Raw genomic sequence first — 19,904 nt, forward strand, 5'->3', positions numbered from 1 at the left:
ATGTTTCATTGGAAGTTAAATGGAGAAGCAAAATGCCCACATACAGAATGGAGTCATGTGAGTCTAAATTATGGAGTATGTTGCTCTTGTGATAAAGCAAGACCAGTAGTGCACATTACCTTAGAGGCAGAGTATTAAATTAGATGATTGGTGTGGGCAGAATGTTAGAAAGAGACCAGGCAGAGCCTGTGAAGGAGGAAAAGATCATGGTATGCATTATATCAGCCAGCTGTTGGTGCTGATGAAATTGATACAGATATATCATCTGCTGCTGGCTTTTGAAAACATTTCTATGTATAAGTTTTAATTCTAATCATAGATACAAGGCAATAAGCATTGTTCAAGCAGGATTTTATATTTTCCTGGTGGTTTATCAGTGTTTTTTGTCTGTATTGATATGAAATGAAGATGCTGAGAATATGAGTTACATGGAAAACAGTGCAAGCATTGTGGTTACAGGTTACTATAATGTCTTCTGCCCAATCTTTAGCACATTTCAATCTTTAACTTCCAAAAAAACCCCAAGCCAACCCAAACCAAACAATAACAACAACAAACACCAAAAAAAGCTCTCTGTTTGTTCTTACTATTCAAAGTTGACATATATTCTCATTATTTTCTGAGTCAAAAGTTCACATTCAAAAACTGTGGCTGACTGATATTCAGATTTTGAGTTTTTATAAACAGCTGCATCAATGATATAACAAAGAAAAAAAATGCGAAAACTTAAGTGTTAGGTTAATAAAAAGCAATTTTTCTTAGTCTGCATACCTGTAAACATACAACAGTTGTATCTTTCCATTCAATTCAGGACTTTAAGGAAACAATTTTATGTGTTCTTTGGGTATTCTGAGGATAAAGATGTAAATCAAAACTGTTTGTTGTCTCTATTCTCTTCATGGTACAGTGCTTTATCTTACTGCAAATTTTTATTAAATCTGGGTTAGGTTTAGTGACATAAAGTTTATCTGGTAGCATTTTGAATTTGAAAACACTGAAATAAGAAGTATATAGCTATTTATTTTGTACAATGTTCTTTTCCCATATGCAGGAGAACTTAATAATTATTGGAAGGGAAACAGATATGTCACAGATATTATATTCATATTCTTGGTAGTTAATGAGAAGCATTACGTAACAATATGCCATACTGCCACTGCTTAAAATAGTTGAGCATTTTCATATTGCATCCACTGCTAATTTCTAGGCAAACAGCTGCATTCTGAATTATTTAGAACATTAGTACTTTAGCTAATTGACAGTTAATTGATACTGTGGGAGACAATCAGCTAGGCAGCATGTGTACAGATCCAGGCCTTGCTTTTCATGGTAACAATACAGTTTATGGGCTACTTCTGCTAGGCAGCTGTCCTCTTCTTTTGCCACAGCCATCCTGGAGAATTTGTTACTACCAATGCAAAAATGTAACTAAAATTCCACAAGATTTGCTTTTGATTTATTATTATTATTATTATTTTTAATTTTCATTTTGTAAATTTTAAATACTTTGCCCAAATTTAAATAGTACTGACCCACCTACAGAAGTGTGCACTATATTTCAGTACTGATTTAACTGCATACCCACCTGACTATTACATGTTATTCTCTCGGGATGTTGAATTGCCTGTTTCATCAGTCATAGTTAGGAGGATAGCAAGATTTATTGTCCTGAAATAGGAAAAGTATAACGTGACCTATGGGGAAAGTGTAAATCAAAGAGAAAATATGGTAATTAACTGATATAGGTGCACATTTGCCTTCATGGAGGGTAGAGAAGCTACTATATCCTGTGTGTAATGTTTTGTAGCCCTAAAGATTTCATTTGTATGTAAGCAGTATGTTATCATTTGCCTCTAGATGGCAGTTTTTGTTAAGTTTTGATGTGAGTAAATCAGTAGTCTTTCAGCATGGATTATTTTGCATAGGCACTAGCTTCATCCTACAACTTTTTTCAGTGCTTTGGATATATATTCATATATTTTTCTCCATAGTAAGAAACTGGTGTTCAGATCCTTCCCTGTTCCCCATACCTTCTGGACTTCCATTTCCAATTTTAATTGGTAGATAAAGTCAGAAATAAACCTCCTCTAGGAAACTTTAAATGCCTCCTTTAAAAAACTACTGAATTAAGTGGATCAGAAATGTCTAGATTTATTTTTAAATGTTATAATATTTAAAATCTAAAATGTTGTTTATTTGTTACAGTTACAGGAGGAAGGTTAAAGGTGCTTAATTACGTAAGAAATATTAATATTCTTTTCAGTAAAGTAAAAACATACTTCCTCACCTGCTGCATTTTTCTGTTTTTATTAATGTTTGTCTAAATAAGTGTGTATGTCAGAAAAATATATGTAAAGTATGTTAAGAAAGGCATGGAATCCAGAATGACTGTATTTTGTTCTGTAGAGGTGAATAGAATGAAACCTGATTTTAAAGATTGCACAGTGAAGTATAAACAGGCATTTGGGCAGCAAATCTGTGCTTAAGGAGAACTGAATGTGCCCTTTAGAAGGCAAAGAAAAGCTTTACCTTCTAAAACTTCAGTGGCATTCCTTTTTAACCCACTTATTTGTGACTGTAAAATGACACCAATAATTTGAGATATACATTTTTATATGAAAATCAGTATTCAGCAATGTTTGTTTCACATGCAATAGTGAAAAAACAGTAGTATAGCTAGTAGTGCTCTTTTAATTAAACATGATACTTACATTGGTTTTTCAAAGAGGGAAGCTGGGAGATCTATTTTCTAGAATCTCTTTAGCTGCAGAAGCACAATGTGAGTAAAAGATAGTTAGAATAGATAATGATTGTAGTTGCCACCTCTTCATGCAATAATATCTCATGCAAACTCCTTTGTACTTTTGTGCCCAATATAATTATCAATTCACTACAGATATCCAAAGCTGTAGTTCCTGTAATTGCTAAAATCTAGATGCTTGTCTCAGTACAGGGTCCTAATGGTACCACGGACAAGCCCTTGAAGAATGATGTTTGAGATTCTAAAGATTATACTTTGAAATATAAACAGGCTTTGTGCAGTTGTACTGTGTTTAAGGAGAACAGAACTTGCCCTTTAGAGGGCAGTGAAATAAAGGAACTGCAAAATGTTTATAAAAAATATACTTAAAGATTTTCAGGGAAGTAAACATTTCTACAATATCCTTATACCATTCAGTACTCAGTTTGTGTGTTCCTTTCAGTTGTGAAACTATCTACATTACCTTTTAGTAAAGTGTTCCTTATTTTTGTAGCTTTTCCTCTGAACGAAATTTCCATATTTACAATTACCAAAAAACACTGAGTCATCATCACTATGGGAATCAACAGATTTGTGGCTAATATTATCTTGTTCGCTTCCCCTAACAGTCAAGAAAATTAACAAGTTGTAAAAGTAAAATTAAAATTTTAATTTTATTTGTTTTGTTTTTGTTTTGTTTTTATTTTGTTTTGTTTTGTTTCTCAGATAAGATTTCTAGGTGTTGATGGTAATGCCAAACAGGAAAAAAATAACTCCAAGTGACACAATATCTGTCATTTTGTCTCGTGAGAGTTCTCTCTTAGAAACTACTTCTGTATACTGTCCTATAGTGCAAGATTTGTTTAACTAAATTGTCTCGTACTAAAAATCAATAACCCAAGAATATGGAGCAAAAGAGGAGTTGTTTCTATTGTGTCTCTTTGCTTATACATGCAGTTTCTGTCCCTGCAAATTCTTTTTTGATCTCTCTTTCTCATCAGAATTATTTCCTGACCCTAAGGACAGAAGAAGAGATTTTTTAGAACAGCTGGGTGTATGCGAAGAAACTCTCAAGTATTCAGTGAGATAACCAGTTATTTTAGGACATGTTGGTTTCCGAAACTGTATCTTACAAATGGATGAACAGATCTCTTTCATATTTATAAATATCTAATGTGTTGGAGTAAAATGGTTAAGCGCAGGCTCTTTTCAGGGCAACAAAGAAGGGGCAATGTGCACAAACTGAAACATAGGAAGTTCCACGCAAACGTGAATAAACTTATTTACTGTGAGGGTGACAGAGCTCTGGAACAGAATGCTCAGGAAAGCTGCGGAGACCCACCTGGATGCTTTCGTGTGTATCCAACTGTAGTGAACATGCATTAGCAAAGAGTTGGACTTGATAGAGGTTTCTTCCAACCTCTATGATTATGTGATACTGTGATTCTATGATTCGAAGAATGGCTCTAAATAAAAAAAAATGTATTAATGAAAAAATAATCACTGTCTTGTAGGTAAGGTAACATTTCTAAATATTTGAGAGCATGAGAGTAATGTGTAGCTTTCAAGAACTTCTACTTTGCAATTCTTTATTGCTGTGCTAACAAGAAGCAATACTTTCACCAACATTCATGATAATTATACTTTGGTGCCTCTCAATATCATTGTGTTACCTGTCAGATGCCTATCACAATTAAATAAACTCTCATCCAGCAGATGAAGGAATAACAGCTTATCTCCCCCTGTTAATCAAAAATCTCTGCTAGAGTCATCAGCTGCATTTGCTACCTCTCACAGTTGTTCTTGTGATATTTGAAAACGGGCTATGTATTTTGAGGTGGAGGGAATGTCCCTCAGTAATCAGGTTTCTATCCACTTTTTAAAAGGAATTAAGTCTCATGGTAACTAAATGGAACAATTTTACATGTGAAATAAGCCAACCATTCAACTGTAAATACTGTTTCAGACTACAAAACATTTTATTTATTAAAATTAATGTACTTTTGTTTTCCAAGGAAAGTGCTCTTGAGGGTTTTGTACTTCCTAACTGTAGTCAGATCCAGCAAACTTCTTGTGTAATAATTGAATGTGCAGGTTGCTGTTCTGCACTGAAATGAGCTAGGTTCTCTATAGTAATAAGAAAAATTAATATGGAAATTAATGCTATTCAAGTAATGTGCAATATGATTCTTCCTTTGCAGTTTCTGGACAGTTTTATAGTGTTTACAGAAACTTAGCTAGTAGACAAGAGGTCAGAAGTTAGGCACAGGAGTGAGGTGAGGAGAGGACATTTTGGGAGACAGTAAGCACGGAATTGAGAAATACCCAAAATTTTCAGCTCTGAAAGATATGATACATTCACACGGTATTGTACAATTTATACTCTGAGTGACTTAGAAGTAATGCTTTCATTGCAAGAATATTCCATCTCCCAAAAGCCTGAATGAACAAAAAATGAATTAATAGGATGCTCTTGTTTTGTTTGGTTTTCTTGTCAGTGTTAATATAATCCAGGTTCGATTTATTGATTTTTCATACTTTCTTTTGTAGAGATCAAATTTTTGATTTCGTATCAGCTACAGTTCCCATTACCTAGGGCCCTTTAAGAGTCCTTTTACAGCAGAAAAAAGGAATCTGATTAGTAAGTTTTTACATTTAAGACAGACCTTAGGTATACATTGGAAATAATGTACTATTGCATTATTCCTATTAAAACTGCTCTGTTTTAGAGCATTTTCTGTTTTTATTATTGATTTATTTTATTTTTTTTTAAACTCATTACTGGGTTAGTGTGAACTCTGCCAACCAAACAGTGTATGCAGTGGTTATTCATCTTTCCATGTGTGTATGTAACAGTTAGCTAGTTGAATTTTGCATTAGGTTTGAGCATGAAGGTGCTGGCATTGTAGAGGATAGTTGTATATAATACTGTTGTATGGCACATTTTAGTTGCTAGTATACTAGGTCAAGAAGAAATTTGTTGTAGTTCCAAATAATCCTTGAAGACCACATTTCTGCTTTTAGTGATGGTGAATTTCATCAATTAGGATGTATTTAGGTGTACTGGGATTTTGCCATCCCATTTTAACACCTTTTTCAGTATGTTGTATAAGGTTTTTTTAATAAATGTGAGTGATTTCATCTTTGTTGCCTCATCCCATTTTGTATTTTGACATTGTCAGAAAAAATCTGCCTGTTATTACCTGCCATCAAAATTATTAATAAGTTACTCCCTGGCTAGAAAACCACTGCTAATAATGCTGAGATGACCTTCTAGCAAGTGCCTTTAGAAGCTGAAAAAGGGCATAGTCAATGGACTGCAACTTTTTCCAAGTTCTATAAATCTACATGTGCCCATCAGATTTGGCATAATAATCAAACTAATAAAGTTTCTAACTCTGAACATGATTCTAGTTCATTGCACTGAAATGCCTGATTCCATAAGCTACACACTAAAACTAAATCATTAAGTAGCAACTAAAATGAATTATGTTTATAAAGCTATTTCCAGGTATTATCTAATGGATGCATATCATCGTACCACATCATTTTATTTTCTCAGCAAATTGTTTCTAGGGGATATGTTCAGCAGAGTACTTACAAAATTTAATGCAATTCAGTGTAATGAAGAAATTTGCATTTGAAGCACAGTCACTTACAAATGTTATGGGACAAGCAGCATTCTATTAGAAGGCATTTCAAATGTTTCTGTACAGCAGCTGAGGAGGATATTTCCTGATGTGGCTCTATTACTGCAGCACATTTTCTCTTCATCTGTAACTACTTCTTAAAAATAGAAAAGGCTAAACGGAAACTTCAGTTACCGGAGAATACAAAGGACCTCAATTCATCTTTTGAGAGAAGTAATGAGCAGAAGGCAGCAGTTAGTCATCCACTGAAGCTTTCCAGTGGAGAGACTCTGATAATTTGATTGCTCATTTTGAAATAGAAGTTCTCCCTGTCCCCGGATGGTTTTTCTTTTTCTTGGCAGCTCTCATAGGTAGTTTGTTTCATGAAGGAAAGGTAATGAATAATGGCTTGTAAAATTCTCTTTGTCAGACTCTCTTCTCCCATCCTCCTTCTCCTGTTGTTTCTTCATGATTTTTAATGGAAAGGGGCCAAATAGTCTTCTGAACAATAGTCTGAGAAATGAGGGCCTATATAGGATCTGTTTATAGTGTCTGTTATAAGGTATTCCTATGCTAAACCACAACAACAACCAAACAAACAAACAAAACACTGGAACTTTCCTGTTTTCATTTTTGTAATCTCAAGCTTCAGTTGTCTCTTTCCTTTGAATGCATGCGCATGAACTTCTTTATTCTTAATGGCATGAGTGTAGGACCAAGTGTCCTACACTCCATACCATAGGCCCATACCATATTTCCTACCATATTACCAAGTGTCAGGTCCTGCATTTTGGTCACAGGAACCCCAGGCAACCCTACAGGCTTGGGGAGGTGTGGCTGGAAAGCTGCCTGATGGAAAGGGACCTTGGTGTGCTGTTGGACAGTCGGCTGAATATGAGCCAGCAGTGTGCCCAGATGGCCAAGAAGGCCAATGGCATTCTGGCTTTTACCAGGAATGGTGTGATGATCAGGACTAGGGAAGTTATCCTGCCCCTGTTCTCGGCATTAGTGAGGCCTCACCTTGAGTACTGTGCTCAGTTTTGGACACCACAGTACAAAAAAGATGTGGAGATACTGGAGCAGGTCCAGAGAAGGGCAACGAGGCTAGCAAAGGGCTTGGAAAATCAGCCCTATGAGGAGAGGCTGAGGAAGCTGGGGCTGTTTAGTCTGGGGAAAAGGAGGCTGAGACCTTATTGCTCTCTTCCAGTATCTGAAAGGAGCTTATAGTGACAGCGGGGCAGGTCTCTTCTCACTGGTGACAGGTGACAGGATGAGGGGAAATGGCATCAAGTTGAGCCAAGGTAAGTTTAGGTTGGAGGTCAGGAAGAACTTCTTTGCAGAAAGGGTAGTTAAATACTGGAATAGGCTCCCCAGGGAGTGGGTTGAGTCGCCATCCCCGGATGTGTTTAAGAGCCGTTTGGATGTGGTGCTCGGAGATATGATTTAGCAGAGGGTTGTTATAGTTAGGGTACTATGGTTAGGCTCTGGTTGGACTTGATGATTTTTGAGGTCTTTTCCAACCTTGGTAATTCTATGATTCTATGATTCTTCATCTTGTTTTCTCTGATATATCTCATGCTGCTTTACGTCCTTGGGCCTTCTAGCAATGATGTAACATTTTCCCACTCTATATCTCTGCTGAAGTTACTTTTACTACTACTTGAAAATGGTGTTCACTAATGTTTGGAAATACATTTAAAAAATCATCTGATCTTTCTAGTTCACTGAGGCACAAGAAATGACAAATCTTACTATGTGTCTCAGAGAAAAAGTGGTCTTTTTTGAAGTGGAGCTGAACAGAGAGCTAGGAGATGCAATCTGCATTAGTATACAATGCTGCGTGGGGAAGGCTATTACCACTTCCATGATAACAGCCATCTATCTACAGCTATTTCCTGATGTCTTGCTGACTAGATATACCTTTGTTCACCATTTGGATTTTAAGCTGCCTCCTTATGAACATTAAATGGTTAATTATTGTAAGTAACAACTAATATTTTAACAGCATACACATAAGAAGGGCAGACATAGGACCACTATTCCATACTTTGTTCTCTTGTCTGCCAAAATTCCCCATTTTCAAATTCAACATTTGAAGGCAGGCAAAAACATTTTCTTTTTTCAGCACACACCCAGATGCCTGCAGATTTGCTTTCAGTGCACCTTCAAAGATGATTCCTTCTCAGCCAACAGCAGAGGAATCTTCTAACCTGAAAATCTCTTGTACCTTAGCATTGATACTGTGAGAAAGGGGCAGTTTTGCCAATTCTGCTTGCTTTCACTTCTAAAACAGTATTCCCCAGAAGCTGAAGACCTAAGGTAGTAGTTTAATATATAAAGAAGAAAGTAATATGTTTTATTTTTCACAATTTTAATAATTTTCAATTCAAAAATTTTCAATTATCTAAGATAATATTTGTTATAGTAACACAAGGGTTGCCAACATGGGCCAACATTCTTGATGTTAAGATTGTTGCTTCAGATTTTTGGTCATTTTATTTGTAAACTACTGTACAGAGTAGCTCCATGAAGAATCTGGTGAACAAAAATACATATTATTAGGACGGAAAAAAAAAAAAAGTAATATTATTGTTAATCCTTCAGAAGTTTGTGTGTTTATTTTATATTAAGTTTTGGGCAACATATAAGTTCTCTCTCTTCTTTTTTCTTTTTTCTTTTTAATTTTTACTCTCAGATGTTATAATGTTTGCTCATTACTTAATTCTATGATATAAACTACGTATGAAGAAAAAAAAAAAAAAAAAAAAAAAAAAAAAGATTAAGAGCTTTCAATTATGTTTCAGATTTTACAAAGATATAAATTAATAATCAACATCACAAATTGCCCGATAAGATAGTTTTGAGATGAACTCTGGTTACTGGCAGACCCTCTATTTTCTCACTCTAAGTGTTACTATCTCTAAAAGCTAGTGGCTATTAATAATACATATTAGTTGTTTAATTTGCATCATTCCGATGGTTATATATGCAAGATAATTTAATAAAACAAAAGACTTCATTACATCTTTTTGATGCTTAGCTTATTTAAAGTAATTAACATAACTTTTAAACTGAAATTGAAACATTGTGAATTTTTTAATACTCATAGTCTATCAAGGAAAATGATCCAAATTTATTTGCTATATTGGAAGTAATTTGGCTAAAATTACTGTTTTAAAACTGCTACCAGTGTTAGAATCTAGAATGTGTATGTACTTCAGGCAGATATATTAGGCTTCAATGTCAGAACTGTTTTAAAAACACTTCCTCTTTGAAAAGCTGATTAAGGATGTTTATCTAGGAATGGGTAAACAAATGAGGAAAAACAGTAAAGCAATAATGTCTGAAAGCTCAACAAATGCATTTAAGACATGTGAAATTAGAAAATAATGTACATAGGCTGAAATTCTCCATTCTATATTGCAAATCATAATCTTAGAGGATTAACAGATCTATTACTCAGATAACAGACCTATAGTTTCTGGAGCCTTAAGAGTCAATGAATGTAAAATAATTTCAAGTGGCACTACAAAATAATTTTCTGTAGTTTTGACAAAATCAGTTGGGAGAAAAAAAACAATTACATAATAGGAAATGAGTTGAAAATGTAGGTACTAAGAAAAATTCTACTTAGGTATATCATTTCAGTTTACACTGGGCATTAGCAATTAATTTGAATGTCTTGTATAGCAGTTAGAGTTTTCTAGGTTCATGCTGAAAGAGATGGATATCTAATAAGTTACGAGAAAAAACTACAGAGAAGCTCTATCTTTCATCAACTCCCACAGAGCTACTAGGTCTGCTTTAAAAGTAATGCCTCCTAGTTTATTACATTGACTCATGACATCAGAGGCAAATGGTGGTATGGTAGTGGAGATTGAACCTTCACACCAATATGCCATTTTGTTGCTGTGCAACATATGGCAGCAGAGGGCAGTCTGGCAAAACTGTGTCTGACATAGAAGTGTGTATGAAGCAAAGGGGTGGAACTGAATTCCTCCAGTTGGAGAAACGGGACCCACTGACATTCATCAATGCTTGCTGCATGTTGATGAAGACCAAACAGTGGAGATTAGCTCAGTGAAATTTCAGCAGCTCAGACAACATTTTCCCAACAATGGCACCATCATAACAGCTGTGAAACAGTGGGCTACCTCCCCCAGAGCAGTCTCCCATTTTTCCCTGGCAAAATTGCATAACTAATGGTGCTGACTGTGTTGAGAAACACTGTTTTGTTGCTGAGAGTTTACCCTATCAAATAGTATTATTGTCCTGTTTGTATCTCTTGATAGTTTTCTTGGAAATAAGTAGAAGGCATTAGTTTCAGAGAAACCTATGTATTTCAACTTTATTTTCATTTTGAGAACCTGCTTCTACAATTTATGAATCCTTAAAGAGCAAAGAGGGGAAATATGCTTTAGAAATTTAAGTTATTTGGTATATTAGAGGATCAACCTATCATGCAAGATATGTTACAACAAGTTAAAAATGGTTTGGTCCTTGTGAATTTCATCATCTCAGGAGAATTATAAATCAGAGGCAAGTATCTATAAATGTAACCTATGGAGGAATATAGACTCCACGGAAGTATGCTTGATCAGCTTATTTGGCACTGTGGTTTAGGTAGAGTGACATTACATAATTTGTGATGACTTTGTTCTGACATCTTCCCATCACAAAGGATTGATAGACCAAAGTCACAGAAATGTCATTGGTGATAAATTCAAGCTAAGCTTTAATCTTTCTCACTTGATGTAACATCAAAGAGGAATAACACAGCCTGCAAGATACTTTAGACAACTTATTAGAGCAAAAAGATCCACAACTGACAGTTTGAGTGAAAATTGTATTGATTATTTAAGGTACATTTTCTTTCTGAGTTTGTAGGGATTTCACAGATAAGGGTTCCAACTAACCAAAATCTCAAGAAAAGCAAACCCCCTGTATTTCTGTAGTTAACATATGTCTTATCTCTCAAGCAGATTTAATCTAGTTGTTAAAAGGGCATTGAAAAAGTGATATGTTTGAGTGATAAAAATATAGTTATTATTGAGGACAATGCTGCTGACTTCTTTTTTTCTTAAAATGGATCTGTGTATTTAGTCCTTAAATGCTTCAGGTATTTGCTTTAAGTGCCAGAAAGGAAGTTGACATTGTCCTTTGATCCCTCCATAGATAAAAACAGGTAAGACTGAGAAGTGAATAACTTAATAACTGGTTCCAATTTCTTTTCAGTGAATTTCTAATGAAATGTAATTCTCAGAGTTTATACTCTCCATTCCACACTAAATTTCTAAACTTGCTTTTCAAAAGCAGGAGGGTTGAGATCACAATCTGTGTGTATGCTCATGACCTGTTTTTACCACCAATGTACATGTTTTAATTGTCTACATTGGTTCTTTCCAATGACAAATATGATATCACATTTAGTTAATGACTAAGTTCTTAATTTCAAACAAGTAGAGAAGCTAACAGTCAGATGGTAAAAAAACTCATAAAACAACTGTTAATTTTCAAAAGCTGATCTCTCACTATATATATATATATACAAACCATAAAGTGCTCAAGAAGAATAGATTTTTTATTTTTTGTTTTTTATTATATGGACTCAATCCTTGATCTTTCTTTTCTAAGGAAAAGTCCACAATCTTTCACTTTATTATTATTATTATTATTATTATTATTATTATTATTATTATTATTATTATTATTATTATTATTATTTTGCTGGTATAAATACTCATCCAATAGAAAGAATTGATATTTTATCATTTCACACAGAAGTCACAAAAGGCCTTTACTTGCTATTAACTTTTGGCCATTTCTAAATTGGAGTGGATTTGAACTCATGACCTCAAACTGAAAGACTCCAAATCCAATTACTAGACCTGTGATTCATGCGATTATCTTTAATATATATTTTTTTCCACTGTGGAAGTTCTCCTGCTAAGCTAACCTATATTTCATTGCAAAACAAAACAAAACAAACACAAACAAACAAACAAAAGACCCCACAAGTTTTAACATTCTCAAAACAGTTTTATTTCACTAACACGGTTGCAATTACTTACTTTTTCAAAAGCTAGTCTTTGCCAGATTGTTTTCATTGTATTTTTTAATTCATGCTGGAAGTGTCATATTTTTTTTCAAACAAAGAAAGTGTTATTTTCAGAGGCATATTGTAATTTAAAGCAGAAGTCTTCAATGCTTCTCTGATTTATTCTTCAGTTAAATCATAGCAAGTTTGTCTGAATTGGAAAGCAAACAAAAACACTATCTCATAATTTTTTATTTTTTTTAATAATTTCTTGTTGTTGATAAAGTAATAAATAATGAAATATAGCATGGCTGATATACTGAACAACAGTTCCTTTTCAAGCAATGTCTTATCCATTTATGTAAAAAATAATATCTGGCCTGAAAGGTTATTGACATTTCAGCAGAAGGAATACATTTTCAGTCAATGGCTACCAGCATGTCCTTTTAACTTTTTTTAGACATTTCATCAAAGGCAGTGTACTTAACCTTATAGCCATGGATAAAAGTTGCCATTGTCAACTGACAGAATAAGTTTGTGTTCTAATTGCTGTCATTCAGTCGTATGGTGGTCTTTTAACATTTCTTTCTGCACTGAAGGTATATCTGAACTCTTTACTGTCACTCCAGAGAGAATTCTGCCCCCACCTCTCTATGCAAATACCCACTAGTAGTGTTTAAGAAATGTAACTTGTGCACTGAAGCTTAAGCAATATGTTAGTCAAAAGAGAAACAAGAAGAATGATTATGTCACTTGAAAAGTATAGTGCCAGTATAAGATACCTGTGAGCTTTAAATAGCAAGGAAGTAATGGGAAATGTGTATTATTTTTCTGTTCTTGTGAGAGGAGAAGAAAAGGAAAAATTTCTAGTGTTTGGTGATAGTTTATCATCATCTTTATAAATTAAAAAGGATATTTTCCTATTCTGCATGATTGCTTTCTGCAAAGATTCACTGAGGTTAAAAAGAAAAAAAGAAAAAAAAAAAACAACAAAAAAACCCCACATGCATCTGAATGAGTAGATATTTATCAAAGAATAAATATATTCAGGAAGAAATCAAAATATCTTCACACAGCTGCTACAGGTTAGTCTACAGCTATAAATATTTATGTAATGCAAATAAATATTACAAGTTATTTTTTGTTGTTGTTTTCTTTTTCTTTTTTTTCTAAAGGTGATGCTAAATATGTTTAATTTTACTGTATAATAACATTTTTAATTTGGAATACTCTCTTTGCAAGTAAAAACAAACTGCTTATTTCTTTTAATATATTGTGGAGACCTGTATTGGTAATTTCCTTTACTGTTCAAGGGCCTCTTGTTTATTGTTCTGATATAAAAGACCAGTATCTTGGGCCAGAATGTCTTACTGTAGAGAATTCATTTTTTCCATTTTTTTTCCATATGACTTACAAAATTAATAAATATATATACATATATATTTTCATGATAAAACAAGTAAGAGTTGCCTGTGAATGCTTTTTAACTGCTTGAAAGTATTGTTAGGCAGCTTTTGTTGGCTCTTAGGCATTTTTTCTTCAACAATGAAGTATGCAACTGCCAATAAATGGTTTTGATCAGAATAATAAATGTAATAGCCAGTGACATAGTCTCATTCTTCTTTTCAATCTGTGCCATTTAAGTACTACGGTTGTACTTGGTACATCCTGCCTTTAGCTCACTACACAGCCTCTCTGAGTTGGTCAGATTTCCCCTGTGTCAATTCTGTTTATCTTCTTACTCTCATGATTATCATCTCCTATAACCTGACCTATTCAAAGATTGCACATCCTCACTTGTAATTAATCTCTTCTTTAAGTAAATAGCGTTTTCGTTCAGCCTCTGCTTTCTACAGTTTCAGTAATTTCAGTAATTTCTTTTCATACCCTAGCATATTTCATAACTTATTACAAATATATACAAATTATAACAAATAATAATTATTTGAATGTGAATATCTCATGTTTCTCCCCTCCCTAGACTTACTTTTCCTGGGCTGAAACTCTGCGTAGTCACAGCAGTTGCCTCATTACCTCATCCACTCTGGCAGTTGCTGTTTTCTCTCTTTTTTTTTTTTTTTGGTCTACTGTGGATCTTCAGTTCCCATAGAAACCTTTTGTGCAAGATAGTTCAATGTGATATTTTAGGCCCTTTTCGTCTGGGGAATGGAGAGGTACCCCCAGGCTGAAAGACTGCCTGGTCTCCAGCTTGAGGATAAGGGAGAAGTGTGCCAAACTTGCAGATTCACAGGATCAGCTGGGTGAGTCCAGAGTAACCAAGAATCATTAGGTTTTGTAAAACTTGTTGCAGTCCTCCATTTTTTAGGTGCAAGCCAAAACACAGTTCATATGGACATTAAAAATACATCGTGAGGAAAACTTATTTTACTAACTATGATGTTGGAATGCAAGATAACACAATATAATACAATCTAATTGAAAATGAGGCTAATAAATCAAGTAAAATAAGAGAGAGAGGTTTCTGAAGACCGAGAAGACCGAAATTTTGAAATTGAAGGCACCACAGCTTGGAAGCACACCCGCTGCCAGGCAGTGAGATAGAGAAAGTGTCACTTCCATGATGTATTTTCCTCTCTGACCATGAGGTCCTCTGGGATGTGTAGTTCTTCTTCTTTGTGCCCCACATGATGTCATGATGTGGAATACCAATAGCAAAAATTACAAAACCATGACAGTTTGTTTCTCTTTCTAAATCAAAGGTGGTAACAAAGCATGCAATTCCATTTTAAAGTTTTCCGGAGACCTAGGTCACAAAAGGTTAAACCCAAAAATTCGTATATCCTACAAACACTCATGAAAATGCTCTTAGAAATACCAATTATGCTGTAGTCTAGAAAATGTGTCAGGTCTTAAATGTTTCTCCTGCAGCTATAATTCAGATATACGATAGAGCTTTCATAATTTTCTTTAATATTTTACTGTCTGCATCATCATTTTCAAAAAAACATAGGAATAACTACAGTATATCCTATTGTGCTGTAGGGCATAAGTAGACAAGTTTAAGACTGCAGTGAATCATTTCTAAATACCTTCGTGGTTGAAAATTTCAGGTAAAAACAAATGATTACTTCATATAACATTTATACTTAGAGTTATGTTCCCCTGTTGGGTACAGGAGTAAAGGGAGAAGGAAAAATTCTGTTCTCATCTTCCGATGGCATGATATGGAGGCTGAGGACAGCCGTTGGAGACATATTAATCATCTGTTGAATTGATACTTAGCTAAAGGACCGAGTGATATTTTCCAAACTAACACCTTGGGTTTTTGGTTTTTTTTTTGGTTTTTGTTTTTGTTTTGTTTTTTGGTTGTTTTTTTTTTTTTAATTTTTTTTTTTTCCAAAAGTAGTGTAATGATTTAAAGGTCAATTAAATGAAAAGTGTCATTTTCATTTGATTTAATGACTATTGATAATGAAAAGATCTACCTCTAGCATATTTAAGACAAAGTAATGTTTCCAGTGCCTTCTAGTAGATTTAATCTATTTTTTTGACTACATAGTTTTCTTGGAATTTTCTGTTCTCAACAAGAATATGTTACAGTGTCTATTGTGAACTGATGATAATCTCATACATTATCTGCTCTCCTTTAAGGCAGGTATGAGCAAAATGGCTCACTCACAGGCCTATTCTCTCATCTGTCAGATAGGTCTGAGCAGAATGTAATGATACCTGCTTCACTTAAATGATTGCTAATGAAATGGTCTGATTTATACCTTAGAGAACTTATGTAATGACAATCTGATAGTTGCAAGTTGATAAATACTGCTTTACTAGCCTTCATCACCTCTGAGTTTTATATGCAGTGTGCATTTTTAAACTTGCCATGGAGGGCAGCCAGATTATCTGTAGAAGGAAAACTTTGTAAGAAAGAGTGCAAATACCTTTTTTGATGAAGCCTAGTGATTTTGGTGAAGTGCAGGAAAGTACAATCATTTATCAGAAAAGGTTGCCTTGTTCATACTGACTCATAAATGAAAATATCTCTTTTGTCTGTGATTTATGATTTCATTTTCCAGTAATTCTTGTTAAAAAATGTTTTGTTGTTGTTGTAGGTTCTTTTTGTTTTTTTGTTTGTTTGTGTGTATGTGTTGTTCAATTATACATCCATATCTTTCAAAATAAAATGTAACACTAATTGGTCATGTAAACATATGTCTTGATAAGGTCACATACAGCAAATACTTCTTTTACAGACAGAAGCTGAAGGCTGAAAATTGTTTAAAATGACCTTGCTCAAAATCAAGTCCAAAAAATGTCTTAATTAAAGCAAACAGATAGTGTTCAATGCTTTGACAAAGCAACTACAAATATGTTCAAAACCGTTCTTACCATACATTATCACCTATGGAAAAAAGGAAACTTAGAAAAGCAGACAATTGGAAAGTGGATTACTCCGTCTGAGGAGATGAATACAACATTCAGAAGCAAAACTGAAATAACTGTTCTACAAAATTTTGTTTAAAAAAATGGTTTAACATAAATTCATAGAAGGCATGTGAGAGAAGGCCGATATAAATTGTAATTTACATAAACAGCTCACGAACTATGAACAGAAAGCAAATGAAGACTTCCAATGAAAAAAAGAGATATGCCTTGAAAGTAAGGAAACTATTTTTTAAGACACCATCAATGGTTTTGCTGATTAAGGCACAAAACTTACAAATCAGTTAGATATCCATGCTTGTAGAAGTAGATATGCAGAATATACTTTATAAGGAATTACTTTATCTACAACACCTGAACTATTTTCCAGAATCAACATAAGTTTCTTGTGTGTGTATATTTGAAACATGAACTGCCTTTTAAGTCTTTGAGGAACAATTAGTCTTGGAAGGGGACAAAAGGTACCATTTACACTGCACAAACTGAATAAATACTATTGTCATTATTAACTTACCTAGGTTCAATAGAGAATTACTTTTTAATATGGTGGTTATAAGGGTTCTGTACCATTTAATGTACAGTTTTTACTTTGACAGCTATAATTGTAGCTAATTTCCAGTGATTTGATTTTAATGTAATTAATATACCTATATACTTACAAGGTGCTCATTAAGTAAGACAGGAATAGAATGATGATGAGCCAGTAGTAATATTTCATTCTTCTACAAATGTAGAAATGTAAAAATTATTGAAGTAGATAGCAATTGCTATATAGCTGAGATATAGTCAAAATCAGATAGAAAAAGCAATGCTGCTTTCTATTTTTAAAAATTCTAAGTTTGGGGAACAGCATTAAAAATTCTGTCAGGCAAGCTGAAAAGAAAATATTTTGTAAAAACGTGTATGTAGGTTATATTTTTGAAAGTCAATTTAGATCAGTTATTAAATAGTTCATGAACTTACCTTTTTCAGAATGAGAAAACAAGCTGGAAGATAATTATTTTCCTTACAATATTTTATTAGAATTAAGTCTAATCCAAGGGGTCAGTAACTTCAACTGGGAGAAAACTCTGTACAGTCTTTATCTCTAAAATCCAACAAAGAATGCAAACCTGTTTGTAATTATAATGGTAAACAGCCACAAAACTAGAAGTCATGGAAACTGAGGTAAGCACAAACTAATCTGATTTACTCGGCATGATGATTAAATAATGTACTCAGGAACAGGACAAGGTTTAAAAATTCCTAAGGATGGCTCGCAAAGAGGTAAGAATAGTCTGCTTTGCCATATAGCATAGAGAAATGGGAATGTGTTTAACATATTGCAGTGAAAGTAGTGGTTATGTATTAAGAAAGTATTTCTACCACACTTCCAGCGTGTAAAAGAAGTAAAGTACACACAGGTGCCTGTGATAGTAAAAATTCATATTTGGGATCTAGGAAAATTGCAGTCTTTACTATTGTATACGCTTACTGTGAAACCTTAGAAAAAAAACTTCATGCCATTGTCAAAGAGCAGAAAAATAGATACAATCTCTGTATAAGTAATTTTTGAAACTCATTTTTGTTAAATGAGCAGATATTACTGGAAAAGTTATACATATGCATTTAATGAGAAGCGGTAATTTCAGCAAGGAAGTACAATGTTTCTGCTGGAACATACCTGATAACTTTGTAGAACTCCTTGTACTTATTTACAACTACCGGAGAAAACTTTATGCAAAAATCTAAATACATTTATTTCAGTAGTGTTTTGCCAGACATTTAGGTCATTAATGTATACATCTATATTCTGGGCCATCTTAATCACTGCATTTTCCAACGGTCACATACAAGGGTAGTCCTTCAGAAACTGGTGTTGACATAACAAAGAAGACAGTTAGTTGTAAGTACAGAGAGAATGAGTAACTCTGTGCGAGAGACACTAGGAAGTTCTTAAGCTGGCTTCATAGTCAAATTGAACATGCACTGTAGATAAAGTATTGAGTAAATCAAAATTAAAAAAAAAAAAAGTAAATCAAAAGTCCATAAGACCATAAGTCCACAGTACCTGTAAGAAATGCAGGTTCTTGTTAATTTCACAAGAAACACATGCCCGTAGCATGAAATGAATTCTTCTATTCACCATTTTCATTATCTGATCATTTCAGTTGTCTAGAAAATTGCATTATACATGTGCAATATAGATGGCCTCCAGACTCTTGATTTTTGATGCTCTTTAGCTACACAGATCTATTAACATGAAAGCTTCTAGTCAGTTGCAGAATAAATTCATCTTGTAGGTAGTTTCACTGATTCCATTTTTGAACATTTCTACCTGCTCTTCATGGATCTCATTTAATAAAAATGAACATTGCATTTTTTTAATTTTTTTTTTTTTCTGAGTCAGAGTATATGAATATTACAAGTTATGAATTGTAAATCATATATAAGGGCTGAAACTTTTTATTAAGTGTATTCATGTCATGTGTATTATTTATTTAATTAATTAATTTTAAAAGATCACTCTAAGCTTTACATCTGTGTTGGCATGGTAGATTTTATTTCCTGAATACCACAATTTGAAAGGTGCTCGCAATTGATGCAATGTCTTTGCAATATATATATATTTAAGATTTTTGCATTCTGTCATATTGTTTTTGTACAGCTTTCACTGATATACTGCTTGTGGGCACCTTTGTTCCTTTTGAGAATTCAACCATTTCAAATCTATTTTGAAGTTGGCTGATTATGGGACATAATTCCATATTCAGTCAGGCCTTTATGTTTAAGCCAGCTTTATAACACTAAGCCATTGGCTCAAATCACTAGAGAGTTAGTCATTTACAACAAGCTTTAACAATAGCATTGTTGCACAGCTACAGTTCATGCTCTTCTATTGTTGGTCATTGAGAGCAGAACATCTTGTATTGTACAAAAATTTCATTCTTTCATACACCATTGTTATTCACTATAATTCTGTTCTCTGCTAGAGATCATATTGAGCAACACTGAATTAAAATTACTGAATTGGTATGAAGCTGATTACAATATTTTAGCCTCTATTCTTCTTTTAACTTTTTCTATATTTTTGCTGTTAAAATTCTGGTTGATG

At 33.7% G+C, this 19,904-nt stretch overlaps 1 long non-coding RNA gene across 1 annotated transcript; it reads right to left on the reverse strand.

The window, feature by feature from the left end:
- Positions 1 to 1,531: 1,531 nt before the first annotated feature.
- On the reverse strand, positions 1,532 to 14,468 carry LOC116653040. The gene is made up of 4 exons (XR_004306433.1): positions 14,394 to 14,468; positions 4,083 to 4,206; positions 2,712 to 2,764; positions 1,532 to 1,668 (listed from the first exon to the last, which is right to left on the reverse strand). It is a non-coding gene; the product is annotated as an uncharacterized LOC116653040 (long non-coding RNA).
- Between the last annotated feature and the right edge of the window lie 5,436 nt (positions 14,469 to 19,904).

This window comes from Coturnix japonica, chromosome 2 (assembly GCF_001577835.2).
Source record: "Coturnix japonica isolate 7356 chromosome 2, Coturnix japonica 2.1, whole genome shotgun sequence".
Classification (NCBI taxonomy): Eukaryota; Metazoa; Chordata; class Aves; order Galliformes; family Phasianidae; genus Coturnix; species Coturnix japonica.